Below are 21,613 nucleotides of genomic sequence, written 5' to 3' on the forward strand. Positions count from 1 at the left end.
AGGGCTATTTTTTGGGATTTCTAAATTTTATCAAAGAAAAAATTGGGAATATGGTGGGGGTCAAATTCATGGAAACCTAGAGTTGCTGATACCATATGAGTGTGGCCTAGACCATGGTTGTTGCCCGATCTCAGGAAATGACCAAGGGGGAAGATGGGAAAGGGATGAACATGTTGAACTCACATGAAAACCAACCCGATACAAAATGAATTTTCTCTCAATGGCTCGAATAAGCACCATGCTAGAATTAACCGATTGAGACCATGAGGTATAATCCCGGATGAGCGATCGGTGAAGGATCGGTAGAATCTGATGTGGGAGAGATAAATTAGAAGTATCATAGATCTCATCCTAATTCATACATCTAAAACAACCACAAAGTGCAATACTCCAGATATAATATAGTCTCCCAAATCCATAGGATATAATTCTTTCCTCTCCGAGGGAGCTAAAGTTGCAACCTATTATGCAAAGCTTGGAAATAAATTAATATGCATGTGGGAAACTAAACATGCTAAAATTGTAAGATAGATTGCAAGGTCTTAACAATCTCCCCAAGCTTAGAATCAAGCTAGGCAGGATCAAATAATCACCTGCGATTATTTGGTACCGCGAGTTGGTGATGGTGAGTGTGGTGAAGTAGCCCGGTGGAGAGCATCTCACAGCTTCCTGTCTGACTCCTCCAGACGGGATATGCAGGCGTTTATCTTGCGTTGTTCTTCATGCATCTCCAAGAGCTTCATCGCGAACACATCACACATCTTGTTGATGTCCTTGTTGCTCTCCTACTTGCCAAGGTGGTAGCGCGCAATATACCGGTGAATTAGCTCTTATTTCTCATATATTTCAAGCTTACCAACGCGTTGCACCAACGTAGGAGGAAGTGGTTCCTCGGCGAACGTGCTTTCGAAGAGTTCTTTAGTCGACTCTTCTTGCGGCTTCACAGACATGCGTGCGGTGAAGGTGAGCTTTTTCTTCGTCTCCGTAAGCGAGGTAGCTTCCTTGTAAACCCTAATTACGTTGTTCATCCCCTTGGGTGATCTCCTCCTCTTACTTGCTCGATCAGTCGTGATGACTTTGACGGATTCCGCAATACGCTTTCCATATGGCAAGGATGCTTCTTCCTCATTGATGAATCCGGCATAAATATCCACACCAAGGTCGAGGTCATCTTCTCCAAGATCATAGTCTTGGATGTATTCCTCGAAGGAGGCTCTCAACCAGGGTGGGATTGGCACCGTTGGCCTGAGATCTCCAGCTCGCGCGTGTGGGGTGAGGTCTCGTCTTCTTCCTCCCATGGCGGCACGAGGCTGAGGGCCTTCCCCTTGCCTGGAACTGGGTACTTCATGTTGTAGATTGGATCTGAAAAGTTATTAAAGAAGAAAAACACGTGGAGAGGTATTTAAGAGGGTTAAGGACTATAAAAAAAATATGGAAGAGTCGGGCACTTTAACGACCATCGATATGGGTGACTGCCCGTATCGTGGGAACGTATCGGTGTCCATGGTAGATATTTCCAAAAGTAAACATCAGTAAAACTTTCCTAATAGGTCATACGGACGGGTACTGCCCGTATAGCCCACCCATATTGGGAGTTACCGAATTCCAATACGCGGATTTTTTAAGAACGTACGAAAACATAAAGAAACGACTCAGAGTTTAACAAGAGACCGCACATGCAAGGAATGCCCGTATGACTCCCCACATAACCTGGTGAGAAAATAAAAAAGATGCCGGAGAGTTTAACGAGAGGTGATACGGGTATGGCCTACCTGTATGCCTGCCCGTATCAGCTAGCTAAGAAAATTCCAGAGATTAGAGAGAGCATAACGAGCACCCTGAGGATATCGACTCCGAAAAAGTGGAAAATGACTTAGAAAGATGCAAGGGAAACGAAAATGTAGATACAATGATCAAACAGAAGATTTACAACTAAGGAAAATAAGAAGTAGACTTACATAGTATTTACACATGATTTTCAGGAAGGTTTTATGGGAGAAGATTTATCTCTTCCAGTAGTTGACGTGGTACCTTCTTTCTCGGCATGCACATGATTCTTCTTAAGCCATCACCGATGCCTTTGCAACACCCTTTTTCTTCTTTATCTTCAATGGTTCCAGAAGGTATATATACTGCCGTGACTGCCTGTTGTGGTGGACTGTATTGCTCCTCCTTTATTTGTACGATCTGCAAATCAAATTCTTGGAGTTAAAGGATCCAACGGATCATTCGTAGGTTGGCATCAGTCCTACCCAAAATTTCTTTCAAGCTACAATAATTCGTATTAGCATTTACTTTAGAATCTTATATCTAAATTTATCGCATGAGAAAACAAAATCAAAAAGTTATCTCTCGGCCAAATAGTAGTTTCTTTGAGCCTCATTGAGAGTACGACTAGCATGGTGAATAATGTTAAAAATGTTACCATCACGTTGTCCTAATATAGCTCCTACATCCCCACCACTAGCTTCACAAATGAGTTAAAATGGTTTATCCCAAATGGGTGGTTTGATTATATAAGCATTTAATAAAGCTTTCTTGAGAGCACAGAAGGAAATAACACATTCATCATCAAAATTATAGCGAGCATCCTACTGTAAGAGGCTAGTTAAAGGTCGAGAGATTTAGAGAAATTCTTAATGAACCTTCTATAGTAACCTGCATGACCAAGAAAACTCCTTATACCTTCGACGTCTCTTGGAGGTTGTAGTCTTTATATTGCTTCTATTTTAGCTTTGTCGACTTCTATAACTTTCCGTGAGATTTTATGAGCAAGGACTATACCTTCTGTCACCATGAAGTGGCATTTCTCTCAATTCAAAACAACGTTAGTTGTTTCACATCGCTCTAGAACTTTACCAAGGTTTTTGAAAAAAATATCAAATGAAGTTCTATAGACGGAGAAATCGTCCACAAAGACTTCCATGTATTTTTCAATGAAATCAGCGAATATAGGAGTCACGCATCTTTGGAATGTAGCAGGTGCATTACATAAACCAAAAGGCATTCGACGATAAGCATACGTACCGAATGGACAAGTGAAAGTTGTCTTTTCAGGATGAACACCTCTTTGTGAAAATACGGAGTATACATCCAAGTAGCAAAAGTGGGAGTGTTTGGCTAGCCTCTCCAAACATTGATCTATGAATGGTAAAGGATAATGGTGTTTTATTTTTTTCCTTGTTTAACTTTCAATAATCAATACACATTCGATGCCCAACAATGGTTCTAGTGTAAGAACTAGTTCATTGTTTTCATTAGCAACAATAGTAAGTCCTCCATTTTTGGCAACACAATGTACATGACTTACCCAATCACTTTCTACCACGTGGTATATAATACCAGCATCCAATAGGTGAATGATTTCTTTCCGCACTGCTTGCTTCATCTCTGGTAAGTCTTCTACTAAATTTAGTGACTGGTTGAGCTCCTTTTTCCATGAATTTTCTATGGGTGGCTATTGAGGGGCTAATCCCTTTGAAGTCATCCATGGAATACCCAAACGCCTTACGATACTTTTTAGGTATGTTCATGAGTTGCTCCTTTTCATCTCCTGTCAACTTAGAGATAATAATGATAGGGTATCTGCTAGTGTCATCTAAAAACCTATATTTTAATACTCTGGGCGAAGGTTTAAGCTCGAGAGGTGGTAATTCTTCATCCCCTTTTATTTAGGGTTCTTCATAAGATTCTTTTAGGATAAGATCTTCCGCAAGTATGAGTTCTTGAGGTTCATCGTGTCCTATCTCCCCTACAAAACAAATCTCTTTTCTTAACTCTTCCTCTTCAAGGCTATCCACTTGAGTCTCAAAGTATACAACTGCGAACTCGGCTATAGTCTTTGCCTCTCCTTTAATGGGTTCCTCAAATTCTTTATAGTCTGGTTTGTCCTTAAATTTGTAAAAGTGTAATTGCAATTCCTCTTCCCCAAACTTAAGAGATATTCTTGCATACAATCAATCATAGCACCAATTGTATTTAAAAAGGATCTAACAAAGATAATTGGACACTTTCAATCACTAGGCATATGAACTACTACAAGGTCAATAAGGAATTAATAGGGACCAATATAAATGGAGGCATATTTAATAATTCTCATAGGAACTTTAAGAGTTTTATGTGCTAGCATAATAGACATATCAGTTGGTACATAATCAGCTAGCTCAAATTCTTCTTTAATTTTAATGTAAAGTGTATAAGGAATGCCATTAATTCCAGTGCCTATATTGCATAGGCCATAATGAGAGGTACCTCCAAAGGAAAAAAAAGGAAAATAGGCTAACCCACTATTTTTTCTTTTACCTTTCCTTGAATGAGGTCACTGGTTTCTGTGTTCAATTCAACAAGATTGCGTTATGCATACATTGCCATTATTGCCTCTTTGGTTACCTCTTCCTCTACACCTTCTCATTTATCCTCTTATTCTATTGTGGGTTCCTTCACAATTCTTTCCAGCTCCTTTTGTGCCTTGTTTTCGGCTTCTTGGCGATCCAAGAATTCCTCCATATCAACATATGCTTCCTAGTAGTGTTTGGAAAAGGGATTAGATCAAACATAGGTGGTCTTTGATACGTCTCAAACGTATCTATAATTTCTTATGTTTCATGCTACTTTTATGATGATACTCACATGTTTTATACACACTTTATGTCATTATTACGCATTTTCCGGCACTAACCTATTGACGAGATGCCGAAGAGCCAGTTGTTGTTTTCTGCTGTTTTTGGTTTCAGAAATCCTACAAAGGAAATATTCTCGGAATTGGACGAAATCAACGCCTAGGGTCTTATTTTTACACGAAGCTTCCAGAAGACCGAAAGGGAAACGAAGTGGGACGACGGGGCGCCGACACCACAGGGCCGCACGGCCAAGGGGGGGCCCGCGTCGCCCTATGGTGTGTCCCCCCTGTCACGAATTTGAGCAGTAGTCTCTGTAGAAAATTTAAAAAAATCTGCCAATTTACGTGCGTGATCCTCGGATATGTACGCAACTTTCATTCAATTTGGGCATTTTCATCTGAGCAAGTCTGGTGCCTCTTTAAAATTCGTCTTTACGAACTGTTCTGTTTTGACAGATTCTGCCTTTTATTTCGCATTGCCTGTTTTGCTATGTTTGATGGATTTCTTTGTTCCATTAACTTTCAGTAGCTTTGTGCAATGTCTAGAAGTGTTAAGAATGATTATGTCACCTCTGAATATATGAATTATGCACTGACCCTTTAATGAGTTTGTTTTGAGTTTGGTGTGGAGGAAGTTTTCAAGGGTCAAGAGAGGAGGATGATACAATATGATCAAGAAGAGTGAAAAGTCTAAGCTTGGGGATGCCCCCGTGGTTCATCCCTCCATATTTTAAGAAGACTCAAGCATCTAAGCTTGGGGATGCCCAAGGCATCCCTTCTTCATCGACAACTTATCGGGTCACCTCTAGTGAAACTATATTTTTATTCCGTCACATCTTATGTGCTTTACTTGGAGCGTCTCGTTTGTTTTTGTTTTTGTTTGAATAAAATCGGATCCTAGCATTCCTTGTTTGGGAGAGAGACACGCTCCGCTATTTCGTATGAACACATATGTTCTTAGCTTTACTCTTAATGTTCATGGCGAAGGTTGAAACTGCTTCGTTCATTGTTATATGGTTGGAAACAGAAAATGCTGCATGTGGTAAATGGTATAATGTCTTGAATAATTTGATACTTGGCAATTGTTGTGCTCATATAGATCATGTTTAAGCTCTTGCATCATGCACTTTGCACCCATTAATGAAGAACTACATAGAGCTTGTTAAAATTTGGTTTGCATGATTAGTTTCTCTAGAGTCTAGATATTTTCTGGTTAAGGTGTTTGAACAACAAGGGAGACGATGTAAAGTCTTATAATGCTTACAATATGTTCATATGTGAGTCTTGCTGTACCGTTTTATACTTGAGTTTGCTTCAAACAACCTTGCTAGCCTAGCCTTGTATTGAGAGGAATTCTTCTCATGCATCCAAATCCTTGAACCAAAAACTATGCCATTTGTGTCCACCATACCTACCTACTACATGGTATTTCTGTGCCATTCGAAAGTAAATTACTTGAGTGCTACCTTTAAAAATTGTATTCCTTTGTCCTTGCAATATATAGCTCATGGGAAAAATAGCCTTAAAAACTATTGTGGTGAAGAATATGTAGCTATGTATCTTATTTCTTAATAAGTTGCTTGTTGAGCGGTAACCATGTTTCTGGGGACGCCATCAACTATTATACCTAAGTTGAATATCATGTGAGTTGCTATGCATGTTCGTCTTGTCTGAAGTAAGGGCGATTTTCATGATCAAATGGTTTGAGTATGCATATTGTTAGAGAAGAACATTGGGCCGCTAACTAAAGCCATAATCCATGGTGGAAGTTTCAGTGTGGACAATCAATCCTCAATCTCTTATGAGAATTTTATCTGTTGTTGAATGCTTATGCATTAAAGAGGAGTCCATTATCTGTAGTCTATGTTGTCCCGGTATGGATGTCTAAGTTGAGAATAATCAAAAGCGAGAAATCCAATGCGAACTTTCTCCTTAGACCTTTGTACATGCGGCATAGAGGTACCCCTTTGTGACACTTGGTTGAAACATATGTTATGCAATGATAATCCATGTTAATCCAAGCTAATTAGGACAAGGTGCGAGCACTATTGGTAATCTATGCATGAGGCTTGCAACTTATAGGATATCTTATACATAACACATATGATTTATTACTACCGTTGACAAAACTGTTTCTATGTTTTAAAAATGAAAAGCTCTAGCACAAATATAGTAATCCATGCTTCCCTCTGCGAAGGGCCTATCTTTTACTTTATTGTTGAGTCAGTTTATCTACTTCTTTCTATCTTAGAAGCAAACAATTGTGTAAACTGTGTGCATTGATTCTTACATGTTTACCTATTGCACTTGTTATATTACTTTGTGTTTACAATTATCCATGAGATAAATATGTTGAAGTTGAAAGCAACCGCTGAAACTTATATCTTCCTTTGTGTTGCTTCAAAGCTTTCTTCTAAGAATCTATTGCTTTATGAGTAACTCTTATGCAAGTCTTATTGATGCTTGTCTTGAAAGTACTATTCATGAAAAGTCTTTGCTATATGATTCATTTGTTTACTCATTGTCTTCACCATTGCTTCGAATCGCTGCATTCATCTCATATGTTTTACAATAGTATTGATCAAGATTATGATAGCATGTCACTTCAGAAATTATCCTTGTTATCGTTTACCTACTCGAGGGCGAGTAGGAACTAAGCTTGGGGATGCTTGATACGTCTCAAACGTATCTATAATTTCTTATGTTCCATGCTACTTTTATGATGATACTCACATGTTTTATACACACTTTATGTCATTATTACGCATTTTCCAGCACTAACCTATTGACGAGATGCCGAAGAGCCGATTGTCGTTTTCTGCTGTTTTTGGTTTCAGAAATCCTACAAAGGAAATATTCTCGGAATTGGACGAAATCAACACCCGGGGTCTTATTTTTCCACGAAGCTTCCGGAAGACCGAAAGGGAAACGAAGTGGGGCGACGGGCGCCAACACCACGGGGCGCGCGGCCAAGGGGGCCCGCGCCGCCCTATGGTGTGGCCCCCCGTCGGCCCTCCGACTCCGCCCTTCCGCCTACTTAAAGCCTTCGTCGCGAAAACCCCGCATGCGAGAGCCACGATACGGAAAACCTTCCAGAGACGCCGCCGCCGCCGATCCCATCTCAGGGGATTCAGGAGATCGCCTCCGGCACCCTGCCGGAGAGGGGAATCATCTCCCGGAGGACTCTTCATCGCCATGATCGGCTCCGGACCGATGTGTGAGTAGTTCACCCCTGGACTATGGGTTCATAGCAGTAGCTAGATTGTTGTCTTCTCCTCATTGTGCTATCATGTTAGATCTTGTGAGCTGCCTATCATGATCAAGATCATCTATTTGTAATGCTACATGTTGTGTTTGTTGGGATCCGATGAATATTGAATACTATGTCAAGTGTATTATCAATCTATCATATATGTTGTTTATGTTCTTGCATGCTCTCCGTTGCTAGTAGAGGCTCTGGCCAAGTTGATACTTGTAACTCCAAGAGGGAGTATTTATGCTCAATAGTGGGTTCATGCCTCCATTGAATCTGGGACAGTGACGGAAAGTTCTAAGGTTGTGGATGTGCTGTTGCCACTAGGGATAAAACATCAATGCTTTGTCTAAGGATATTTGTGTTGATTACATTACGCACCATACTTAATGCAATGGTCTGTTGTTTGCAACTTAATACTGGAAGGGGTTCGGATGATAACCTGAAGGTGGACTTTTTAGGCATAGATGCATGCTGGATAGCGGTCTATGTACTTTGTCGTAATGCCCTGATTAAATCTCATAGTACTCATCATGATATATGTATGTGCATTTTTATGCCTTCTTTATTTGTCAATTGCCCAACTGTAATTTGTTCACCCAACATGTTATTTATCTTATGGGAGAGACACCACTAGTGAACTGTGGACCCCGGTCCATTCTTTACATCTGAAATACAATCTACTGCAATACTTGTTCTTTACTGTTCTTCGCAAACAAACATCATCTTCCACACTATACATCTAATCCTTTGTTTTCAGCAAGCCGGTGAGATTGACAACCCTCACTGTTACGTTGGGGCAAAGTACTTTGATTGTGTTGTGCAGGTTCCACGTTGGCGCCGGAATCCCTGGTGTTGCGCCGCACTACACTCCGCCACCAACAACCTTCACGTGTTCCTTGACTCCTACTGGTTCGATAACCTTGGTTTCTTACTGAGGGAAAACTTGTCGCTGTACACATCACACCTTCCTCTTGGGGTTCCCAACGGACGTGTGTCTTACACGCCATCAGTCTTTCTCTTGGGGTCCCAATGGCGCATAGATGTTGTGCACCTCTTTAGGTTGAGGAGGTGGTTCATACCGGATCTATTCCTTCTTTGGTGCTTTAATATGTCTTGAAAAGCATTGAAGGATATGCAACACAATATCAGGGTCAATACAATGATCATTAGCTATTGCATTTACTTCACCGGTTTGTTAGAAAGTGCGAAGACAATCATAGTCCATTTTAATTCCTCCTTCGCCGCCTAAGTCAAAAGACCAAGATTCTCTATTGCGACGAATCCTATCAAGTAAATCCCATGATGGACAGTTCCATGAAGGCTCCATTAGAAGATAAATCGAGTTCAGTTCTATTACATTCGTTAAGTCCTCCATAGAAAACATGTAAAGCATACCAAGATGGTAAATCATGATGAGTAAATTTATCAATTAATTCTCGGAACCTCTTGTAGGCTCTCACGAGACTTTCACCGCGATGATTCTTATAATTGGAGATTTGTCATCTTACCACTGTCAACTTACTCTTCGGGTAGAATCGAGACACAAATCCTTTGCGTAGGTTGTCCTAGGTAAGAATGGTTTCTGCAGGACATGTTATATACCAAGATAAAGGAGTACCAGTTAGGGTTTGATTAAATAACTTTAACATTACCTCATCATTGGTACAATTCTTCAGTTTGAAAGTCCCACAAAGATCTTTTAAAAAATCCAAGTGTTTATATGGATCTTCATCATTACTATCTAGTACAAATTTATTTTTCTGAAAAGTTGCAAGGAGTTGATGGTTAATTTCATAATCAATGTTTATGTTTGGGTTTCCTTTCATGATGGCAGTATTATAGCCCCTGAACTCAGTGGAGGCATTGAGCTAGTTCATAAGCCTCAACTCACTCATGGTGGTTTACCTGCAACTAGTAAACAACTTTAGTATAACAATAATAAATTAAGATAAACAAATGCAAAGATCAAAAGCGCTTAGCCCCCTGGCAATGGTGCCAGAAAATAGCTTGATGACTGCATGTGCACATTTTGTTTATAGCTAGTTTCGAACTAAGAGTATCAAACCTAGGAGAGCTAGATTACAAAAGGTCTTAATGCTCCTAATTAATGGTATTAGAGTATACTTATATGAAACCTACTAATGCAAGTAAGAGTGCTTTTGAGAGTGTTTCAGAGTGTTAGTGTTTAAGTGAACTGAATGCTAAAGAATTAGACATGCATTCTAACCCAAGGGGTTCATTATAAGGTTTTTAGATGAAACTGCAATAGGCTAAAGAGTTCTCGAGGAGCTGTGGATACACTGCCAAGGTATTAATCATGATTAGGATAATCTATCCCTTCCTTCATGTGTATGCATGGGGTGGAACTCTATAATTGGATGACAACGGATCCACCATCAATTGTCATCCATCATAAGCACCATAGCGATTGATAGTCAGCCACTTCAATCCGACTATAATTAAGGGTTTCTCTGTGGTTATGGATAGGTTTATTGAGTCTCCTCATACCCCCTTCGATAGGTAAAATGAGGATCCGATGCGACATGTCACTTAGCACCATCAACTGTAGGGTTCATTGCATGTAAAACAAAAAATTCTACCGCAAGAACGAATGAAACCAAGATCCAATCTATGAAAAAGCCAAGATCTAATCTATGCGATCAGAGCAACGAGATAGATGAGAGATTAACCCTCGAATATCCAAAGCCTTAACAATATCAGATATCGTGGTTGATGAAGACGATCCTTCTGGTGCTGCAATCGGGCAGCACTTCCGTACTCGGTCACACGTACGGTGTCGACGTTCCAGCGGGCAGTGGAGGTGGTAGATCCCGTCGGAATCCCAGCAGCACGACGGCATGGTGATGGTGGAGGAGAATTCCTGCAGGGCTTCGCCTAAGCTGGAGCAGGAGAAACTGGGAGGGAGGAGAGGTGACAATTAGGGTTGAGGCAAGGGGCTATGGCTGGCCACCCCTCCCCTCTTTATATAGTGGGGGTCGGCTAGGGTTGCCCCCTTGGCCCAAACCCATCTTGGGCCGGCGCAAGGGGAGGGGGGAATTTTCTTCCACCAAGCCTCCCCCCCTTTTAGGGTTCGCCCTAAAACCCTAGGGTCTAGCCGGCCTGGGCCTTGAGGGCTGGTGCGCCTGGCCCATTAGGGCTGGGATGCACCCCCTCGGCTCTGGTGGCCCCTCCCGGGGTCATGGGTCCGGGTGTGCATAACCGAACCGAAACCTAAAACCGAACCGAAAAAACTAACCGCAACCGTTTTTTGGGTTTTACAATTTATGGTTACAGTTTTAGTTAGCAAAACATCAAACCGAAAGGACTTCGGTTAATTCAGTTTTTAACAGAAAAACCGTGGTTAAACCGAAAGAAACCGAACGCCTAGTTCAACATAAAATACCACTTTCTAGGCTATCCCAACTTCTTGCATAACCTTAATATAACACCTAAACTGATTACTCTACACGTAAGGTGCTCCACTATGGTGGTTTGGGCCTATTTTTGACCGCGTGTGTTGCCACAGGTTGCTAGTTCAAATCCTCAAACATTCCCATATTGTTATTTGGGATTTCTATTTTCGTGCCTCTGGTTCGTTAGTTGTACTCAGTTTTCCCCAGTCCCTTAGTTTTTTCTCAGTTTTCCCCTCCTCTAGTTTGAAACACGCACAAGTGCTGGAACGGCCGGTAGCCGTCAGGTCAGAGGCCTTGACCGTTAGTCTGACCGGGTGGGGCCGCATAGGGGTAGCTCCTCCCTGACCGTCTCGTGCTGACGGGTAGGGTCAGGAGACATGTCGGAGCAACCATCCATCTATCGCTGACGTGTGGGACGTTTTATGTCATGATTTTATACGCGTTGCTGCCAATGACAAATGGGGCCGCTCTATAGGGCTGCCGCAGTCAATGACCAGTGGGGTCGTATATTTTTCAGGAAAAGACATATATTGCCGCTCTGTGGGGATGCCGCAGCCAATGACCAGTGGGGTCGTCTATTTATTTAGAGAAAATCATATATTGCCGCTCTGTGGAGCCTCCGCAGCCAATGACCAGTGGGGTCGTATATTTTTCAGGAAAAGACATATATTGCCGCTCTGTGGGGCCTCCGCAGCCAATGACCAGTGGGGTCGTCTATTTTTCAGGAAAAGACACATATTGCCGCTCTGATATATGTCTTTAGAGAATATCATAGAGAGAAGCAACAAGTTTGCTAATTAATTATTCTTAAGCTAGACCGGAGAACCGCTGGCAGCTCATTCCCCACCGTCGGACGGAGCAGCCATCGCCGGCGCCTCGTTGCGCCGCCGGCTCTGTCCCCCGGCGGTGCCAGACGGACTGCGGCACTGCACGTCAACCACGGCTCCAGCACTTGTTTCGTCCGCACACATTGTACCCACCGCAGGAAAGTCCGCCGCAAGCAGATCCACCGCCCACGACGACCGGGATTTGTTCCGCGCACCAATTGGTAGTATAGCTTGGTAAGACCTTCGCTTCTGCCTCCCCCGCCCCCTAATCGATTCGGTTCCCGTAATTTATTAGAGTTTGCAGGTACGAAATAGTCCTCAATGTCTGGTCGTAGCGGGTACACCGGCGAGGGTGTGGATTCGATCATGTCGTGGCCACGTTCTACTTATCCTACCTCGTCGGAAGTGCAGGTATCTAGCTTCAGCTCTCTGTACTACCGTTGAAAGTTCCGCCATGGCCTGTTGGAGTGATTTCAGTTGTTCTTTTTTCCATTATTGTTACGGTTAGCCGTGCAAGCCGATGATCCATGGTACATTGCATACCAAGATGAATCAACCCAGTGGTGTAGCCAGAGGATGGATTTAGAGGAGAAGGTGGCCAATTTAGGTGATGAATTGGCCCGTAAAAACCTGATGATATTCGAGCTGAAGCGTATTGTGGAGGAAGAAAAGAAGAATTCAGAGCTTATTCGCAAGGAGAAGTTGAGAGTTGAGACAGATCTTGCCGTATTTGATCAAGTGGTAGAAAATCTAGAACATGAACTTAAAGTGATGGGAGAGGAGAAAAGTATATTCATCTGTGCAGTTTTATTAGGTGTCATCCCTGTCCTATCGCTTATGTGGTTACGGTAGACGATTTAGTATAGAATTGTTATTCAAGTAGATGGCTCTAACCACTCGTATTTTGTTGTGGCTCTAAGCACCGTATTTTGGCGTACAATTTCCTACTTGTGCTAAGTAATGCGCACGATAATTTTAGCATGCATGAACATTTTATAAAAGTGAAGGGATCCCAAAAGTGAAAGCATGTACCAGCCTCCGGATGAAATACATATCAATATCTTCCCAATCAAGTTGGGATAGAATTCAAATCATACATACGGATGTACATGGACACATCAAGAACGTGGAGAAGCTTTTTTTGAGACGGAGGTAGTAGTTCGAACAATTTTATCCCAATTGGAAATTGAAAAATACAAATTTATCATAATTTATCCCAATTTGCGGCGTCGAACACGGCCGCGCAGCGATGGGCAAGAAAGGCCGGGACGACGGGCGGCCGAGGGGTGGTCATCTGCGCCATCCGCCGTTGAAGCGATGTTATCGGCGATGGCTTCAATGTTCGTGGCATCGATGACCAGTGTCGGAACCGCCGCTGTCTTGGTATACTTCATCAGCGACGGATCTGCGGAGGGTTGGATCGGCGGCTTTGCAGCGCGGTTGTAGACGATGGCTTCAATCGTCTTGGCATCGATTCGCACTCTCGGCACCGGAAGTGAGACATCAACAGGCTCCGACATTGAAGGCCGGGTCTCGCGCCGTCGAAGCGATGTTGTAGGCGATGGCTTCAATGTTCGTGGCATCGATGACCACTGTCGGCACGGCCTCCGTCTTGGTGTTCTTCATGATTCAACAGATCTGAGAAGAGAAACGAAAGTGAGACAGAGAGAGACATTTCAACTATTTCTGACGGTTAGATCCTCACCGGCACTCTTAGAGCCACGGCGCACGCACGGTTAGATCCGCGCCGCCGCACGCACGGTTAGATCCGCGCCGCCGCACGCCACCGCACGCAAGGTTAGATCCACGCCGCCGCACGCACGGTTAGATCCGCGCCGCCGCAATCGCCGGAGTAAGAGAGGAAATACGAGAGAGGAAGATGCGACTGGAATATGCGACTGCCAGGGTTGGTAGGTATGTGCTCTGCTCTTGTCTCCGTATGCGTCCATCGTGGTAGAGAGAGATATACAGGCCGTCCGATCATAAATGATCGAACGGTGCAAGCGTTCGTTGAGCTTTCAACCAACCAAGATCCGTGTGACATACATCTCGACCAATCGAGAGATCAGCCAGTGAGTACAAGTTAGGAAAACTGAGTACAACTAAGAGGGGGAAAAGTGAGGAAATGTTTATCGGAAGGGCAAAAATGAGTACGACTGAGTAAAACAAGTGGGCCCGGAGGGGGAAAACTGAGTAACACTAAGTAAAACAGGGGCACCCAAATAATAAAGGGACTAAGGGAAATTGAAGCTTTTGGCATAAAAATTGTAAAATTGTGTTATTTGAACAATATATTACATTTTGGCCGACTAGATATTGTTTGCAATTCAAAGATACACAAGTGTGACGAATTTGGACTCATTTGGACAAAGTTTGTAAGCATAGTGGGTATTTGGGAGGTGTATTGAGCGTAAAGCCCTGCATCTTCATATCTAGTAGCTCATGGACTAGGAAGTGGTTTTGAAGCTTTTGGCATAAAAACTTCATATCTCTATATTTCCTTTTCCATTATTATTTTTGTAGGTTGTAGGTAACATAACAAGGCTCCATGGGAAGGTTCCACCATGTTTTGAATTATTTTGAATTGAACCCTAAAACCCTAAAACCCTAAACCCTAGAGAAAATGATAAATGTGGCTTAAATGTGGCATACAAATTGTTCATACAAATTCAAATTGTTGAACACAAAGGCATCCCCAATACAAATTGTTCATACAAATTCAAATTGTTCATAGAAATTCAAATTGTTCAACACAAAGGCATCCCCAATACAAAGGGAACCCCAATACAAATTGTTCAACACAAAGGGATCCCCAATACAAAGGGAACCCCAATACAAATTGTTCAATTCAAATTAGTTGTTCAGAATAAAATCTTTCTCTTGCTCCTGGTGTGACTCGCCGGGTCCACCACCTTACTCCGGGTAACCCTACCAGGGATATTACCGGTGTCTACCTTCCTTTTGCCCTCTTTCTTGTTCATCTTCTTCTGCGAAGCTTGTGCTTTTTCTTCTGCCATGTACTCTGCGAAGTTAGCATCTATCGTGGCCTTACTACTTTCGAGGCACTCTCGATTATACTTGTTCCCTCTCCTCTGGACTCATCGGTTGAAGCCATTCTACATCCATCTGTTCCCTCTGCTCTCGATCCATCGGTTCAATCTCCTCATGTTCAATTGCTGGTTCAATCTCCTCTGCATTTGCTGGTTCAATCTCCTCTGCATTTGCTGCTTCAATCTCCTCTGCATTTGCTGCTTCAATCTCCTCTCGCATTTGCTCGCTTCAATCTCCTCATGTTGAACTGCTGCTTCAATCTCAAGTTGAATTGCTCCTTCATTCTCCTCTGCATTTGCCGCTCCCGCCTGATCTTCCATTCCAAAAGCTGGGTCAACTGCATTTTTACAAAGCCTAGCAATGTGTCCAGGGATTCCACAATGTTTGCACTTACGTTTTCGAATCGGTGCACCACCCTCTGCACTAGCTCTGATCCTATTCTTCCTCGGCCTACCTGCCGGTCTAGTCAATACTGGAGAGTACAGTTTGAAGCCTGGATCGACTTTCATCAATTGGTCTTTTCCCAAAAAGGTAGGAACATTCATAGCATATGCAGCCCTAAATTTGGCAACAGAGAAATACTCTGACACATACTGATCAACTTCACCATCTTCACCCCCTATAACACTCATGAAAAACAATGCGTGTATGCGGTGGTATCCCACGGATCCGCCATCCCCTACAATGGCATGTCCTATCAACCAAACTCACTCGGATACCTCCACCGCTCTGTTTTGTTTGTTAGTGTAGGTTACCTCAGCCTCCATTCCTTTTCTGACGCATTGCATCCTCAATTGTTTTGCCCTATCATGCAAAGACTTAATCAAAGATGGGAGCATGAGAGGGCCAACATAATTTGTGGATGCAATTCTTTGACGCAGATCGATCTTTATCATGATCATCTGCCTAATCTTATCAAATATCTGCCACAACATAAGCCCTTTCAATGACTTGACCTTTGAATTGAAACTCTCCGCAAGGTTACTTGTTACATAGTCTACCTTGCAAATTTCATTGAATTGGCTTCTTGACCACACCCTACCATGATGTTCATCCAAGTACCCCTTCACCCCAGGTTTTTGTTTATGCAACACATCCAAATGAAACAGATGCTTCCTAGAGCTGCATGTGTATGAAGTCGGCCATAGGTTGTCGATAGAAAACTTTACCCTTGAATTTCTTTGTAAAATTCTGTACCAAGTGTCGCATACATTCCCTATGCTCCACTCCAGGGAATACTGCTTCTACCGCAGTCTCCAAACCTTTGCAAGCGCCTATGTGGATAACAAGTCCTGGTGGATGACCTATAAGGTCGCGCAAATTCTGCGAAAACCAAGTCCAACTTTCCCGTGACTCAACCTCCAAAACCCCATAAGCAATAGGGAACATCCAATTATGTCCATCAACCGCAGTAGCGAGCAACTAGCTGTCCTTTAAACCTGCCATGAAGAGCTGATGCATCCACGGCCAAATAAGGCCTGCAACCGTCCAAAAAGCCTTTCCAGCAAGCTTTGAAACAAACAAAAGCCCTTCTAAAACATTCCTTGTGCATTACCTTCCCGCTTTTCAATTTGTAGGGAACTGTATGCTTGTCTATCGCTACAACACTCGCTCGGACTAGCCATCTCCACTTCAGCTTTGAAAGTGTAAAGCAACTGAAAGCTTTCATTCCATGGACCATTGATCTTGTCAAGATCCATTTCCTTTGCATAGAACATCCTCATGTAAGGTACTTCCATTTTATACTTCTCAACCACCTTTTTTACGAGTGTTGTTGGACCAAGTGAAGGATTTTCTCTCGGCCAATCTAGGATTACATCTGCCAACCACCTAGTCTTCGCTAGCTTTCTTTTCAGCTCTGGCTCTCCCCCTAGAGGTGGACACCTATGGATCTCCTTATTCTTCTTTATCTGAAACATAATGATAAGGGATGTCGGTAATAGATAACAAATTTTACACCGTGATCTAAATACACAACCGGTTGGCGTAGTACTCGAACCAAGCCGCTTCGCGCATTGTGGATGCATGCAGCCTAAACTTACACCTTAGGTATGGGCATTTAATTGTGAACCTACCTTGCTCACTTTTAATAACCTCAAAATTATTCTTAGTGAGAATGTGATATGTAGTAATTGCATTACGGCAGTCCATCATCGTTTGAAACACAGTGCCTTCTACAAGCTGGGGATTCTCCCTATTCCACTCAATTGTTGGCAAGTCTTCACCTTCGTAATCGGCTAAAACGAGGCTTTCATCATTCTCATTCTTCTCTTCATCATCAGTGTCATCAAATCTGGCACCAAAAGCAATATATTCCATGTATTGATCCTCCATTGCCTGCTTACTGCATCGATCTACCAATTCAGGAAACATCAACTCATCCTCATCATCTTGAGGAGACCGATCCTCAATGTCCGCATCGTCCTCCACATCGACCGTATGAACGATCCGGCTACCACTAGCACCGGGGACAGATGGTGCTGCTCGTGGACCTACAAGGAGCGCCACGGCGCACACTATTAGCAGAGGCAGCAGCGAGTAGAGAGACATGATGCCCGACCACACGATGATGCCCCCAGCACCAGATGATGCCTGGCCCCTGTCCACATGGATACAAATTTTACCGAACCGGCAAGAAGCATTCAAAGCAAAAAGAATTCCCAGATCGTCTTCGGAAATTAGTGGAACAAATCTTCCCTCCGGGCTGTTAAAATATTCGAAATGAACTGCATCGAAAAAGCTCCAGGGGTACTTATTGAAGATGTTAGCTTTGAAATCCCTTAACGAGATGGTGGTTGCAACCACCGCAGGGAAGTCAAACCCAGTCTTACAGCGTTTAGAATCACGCGTAAAGCTAGAATCCAGCCTAACCACCAGCCGAAAAGCCGGCGCTGGATCCATCCTATTCGAAAAGCAACGCAGATTAGTTGAGCAACAACGATTGGCGCTCAAAAACTGCCTACTGTTAATTCACATAGGCAGACGATGCTTACCCAGATGGAATCCATGCGTTAGATCCCTACGATTCCCAATCTTCTCCACGGCTGGCGGGAATAGTCGGCGCACTAGACGGAATTACAAAGAGGACAGGGGTAGATCCAGATCTGGTGGAGGCGGAGCCCGGGGGTGGTGGTGGGGGCGGGGCCGGCTCGGCGGCGGACGACGCCATAAGGTAGGTGGGCGAGGATGGCGTAGCGGCGGAGGGGCGGTGTGTGAGCTCCTCCGGGTCTCGGGCGGAGGGGAAAGCTTTGGGTCAGCTCTTCCGGTCAATAGTCAACACATTTCGAAAGCAACGGTCAAGTCAAAACCACCGCGGCTCCCTAGCCGTCACCGGTAACGGAAGGCCTCGACCGGACGGCAACCCTCCCGTCCGAGCCTCTGCGAGGGGTTTCAAACTAGAGGGAGGGGCAAACTGAGGAAAAGTTAAGAGGCTGGGGAAAACTGAGTACAACTAACGAACCAGGGGCACAAAAATAGAAATCCCTTGTTATTTTGGCCAATTATTTTTTCTTTTCCTCCTTGGCAAAACCTTTAGTACGGTACAAAGTACATCCATATTATAATTATGTTCGAAATTTCTTTCTTTTTTGTTTTCATCTCTTGCAAAATCTTTAGTACGATCATACAAAATCTAGAAAATGAAATATGTGGCCATAAAAGTTAGTTTCCAATCCAAAATTCGCGTCAACTTTGGTTAGTTTGGTTATTACCGAAATCGAAAAGAAGTTTAATAGTTATTACCAAAACCGAACCGTATTTTTATACATAACCGTATTAACCAAAGTATTGAAATTGTATGTACCGTATAACCAAATAAACCGAACCGAATTAACCGTATTAACCGAACACGCGGCCAGCGTGGGCCCACTGGTGGCCCCACCGGAACCTTCTAGAAAGCCTCTGGTCTTCCACCGGAAAATTCCCGAACTTTTCCGAACCCCGGAAAATGATTTCCTTAGATGAATCATATTCTCCGGACCATTCCGGACCTCCTCGTGATGTCCTGGATCCCATCTGAGACTCCGAACAATATTCGGTCTCCATCCCATATTCCATATCTACTAAACAACATCAAACCTTAAGTCTGTCACCCTACGGTTCGTGAACTATGCAGACATGATCTAGACGCCTCTCCGATCAATAACCAATAGCGGTACCTGGAGATCCGTAATGGCTCCCACATATTCAACGATGACTTCTGTATCGAAAGAACCATTAGCATACGATACCGATTCCCTTTGTTGCGCAATACTTTACTTATCCGAGGTTCGATCATGGATATCTCTATACCTAGTGCAACCTCGTTACCGGTAAGTACTCGTTACTCGTACTGGGATATGTCATACCTTGTGACCTATCACATGCTTTCAAGCTAATTGGATGACATTACATCGAGAGGGCCCAGAGTATATCTATCCATCATCAGGATGGACAAATCCCACTATTGATCCATGCGCTTCAATTCATACTTTCAGAATACTTAATCCCATCTTTATATCCACCCATTTACGAAGTGGAATTTTATGTCATCAAAGCATTCATCCGGTGTAAGTGATTAACACGATCTCATGGTCGAAGGATTAGGTTACTATGTATCGAAAGCTTATAGCAAGACGAACTTAATGACTTGATCTTATGCTATGCTTACTATGGGTGTGTGTCCATTACATCATTCTCCTAATGATATAACCTTTTTATTAACAACATCCAATGTTCATGATCAGGAAACCATGATCATCTATTAATCAAAAAGCTAGTTTAACAAGAGTCTTACTAGGAACTCTTTTATGTTTACAAAACACACAAGTATTAATGTTTCCGGTTAATAAAATTATAGCATGGGATGCAAAAATTTATCATAAACACAAAGATATAATAATAATCACTTTATTATTGCCTCTTGGGCATATCTCCAACAGTCTCCCACTTGCACTAGAGTCAATAATCTAGATTACATGGTAATATACCTAACACCCGTGGCGTTCTGGTGTAGGTCATGTTTTGTTCTAGGGAGAGGTTTAGTCAACGGATCTGCCACATTCAGATTTGTGCGTACTTTGCAAATCTTTATGTCACCATCTTCAACATACTCGCAAATACAATGAAAATGTAGCTTGTTATGCTTCAGCGTCTTGTGTGACCTTGGCTCCTGTGCATTGGCTATGGCACCCATGCTGTTACAATAGATGGTCATCGGATCCAATGCACTAGGAACCACACCAAGCTCAGTAATAAACCTCTTCATCCATATCGCTTCTGATGAAGCTTCCGAAGCAGCTATGTATTCTGATTCAGTTGAAGATTTTGCCACCATGCTTTGCTTGGCACTCATCTAGCTCACTGCTGCACCATTCAAAATAAATTAGTATCCAGATCGAGACTTAGAGTCATCTGGATCAGTGTTCCAACTAGCATCGGGGTAACTGGTTACAACGAGCTCTTTAACAAAGAAACACTTCCTTAGTCCTTTTCAAGTACTTCAGGATATTCTTGACCCATGTCTAGTGTTCCATTCCAGGATCACTTTGATATCTGCTGGTCAAACTAACAACATGAGGGATATCCGATCTCGTACACAACATGGCATACATGATAGAGCCTATGTAGTGACCTCACTTTAGATAAAGTGCAAGTCCCTGTGCATTAGTGCTAGTCCAGGATCGAACTATCTAGCACACACATTTTGAGATGTAATATCAAATAGCAAAGGTCTCAATTACATCAAATTATCTAGCGGAAACTAAAATAGTTCGATACAACTTGCATAGCTCAAGGGCTAGCATAAACATAAATCAGAGTTCAACATCAAACGGAAAGCAAATTGCATGGAGTCTCCTTCCTTCACGGATGCCACAGGCAGACATGTTGTGCAAAGACTCGTGATCCTAACATATTCTTCAGCAGCTAGGGATACCTGCAACATCAAACGTTGCAGCCCGAAGGAATCAATACATTTGGAATTATATTGGAAAGGACACTTTTGTGGACTCAAAAGGCATCCTACACCTACGTGCACATCTGGCATGTAGAGCTCAGGTTCATTTTGCATAAAGCCAACTTTTCCCTATTGTTTATCAAAACATTTTCTTTCAATCTAATTAACAGTAACATTGGTAAATCCCCAATGTACCAATTAACAGTAACATTGGTAAAGCCCCAATGTACTTTCCTACCCTTGTTCACCCACCAGTTTTTATTTAAGAAATTGGGATGAGGAGATCTTCGAACAAGTGACTTGTCAGTTCACTCAAGTTGTCCATAATCGGGGACACGGCTAAGTGCTTATATTTTACACTCTCGAGAGGTTGTACACCTTTACCCACATGGCCAGGTCAATCCTTCTACATCGCTGCACATTTTGCTCAAGGACAGGTGTAGACCGTGGCCAAGACCTTCTGTGTGTAATCACCCGAACCATTCCCTAAGGGCCCCGTTCCACCTACAGTAT

The sequence above is a fragment of the Lolium rigidum genome, chromosome 4, assembly GCF_022539505.1.
Source record: "Lolium rigidum isolate FL_2022 chromosome 4, APGP_CSIRO_Lrig_0.1, whole genome shotgun sequence".
Classification (NCBI taxonomy): domain Eukaryota; kingdom Viridiplantae; phylum Streptophyta; class Magnoliopsida; order Poales; family Poaceae; genus Lolium; species Lolium rigidum.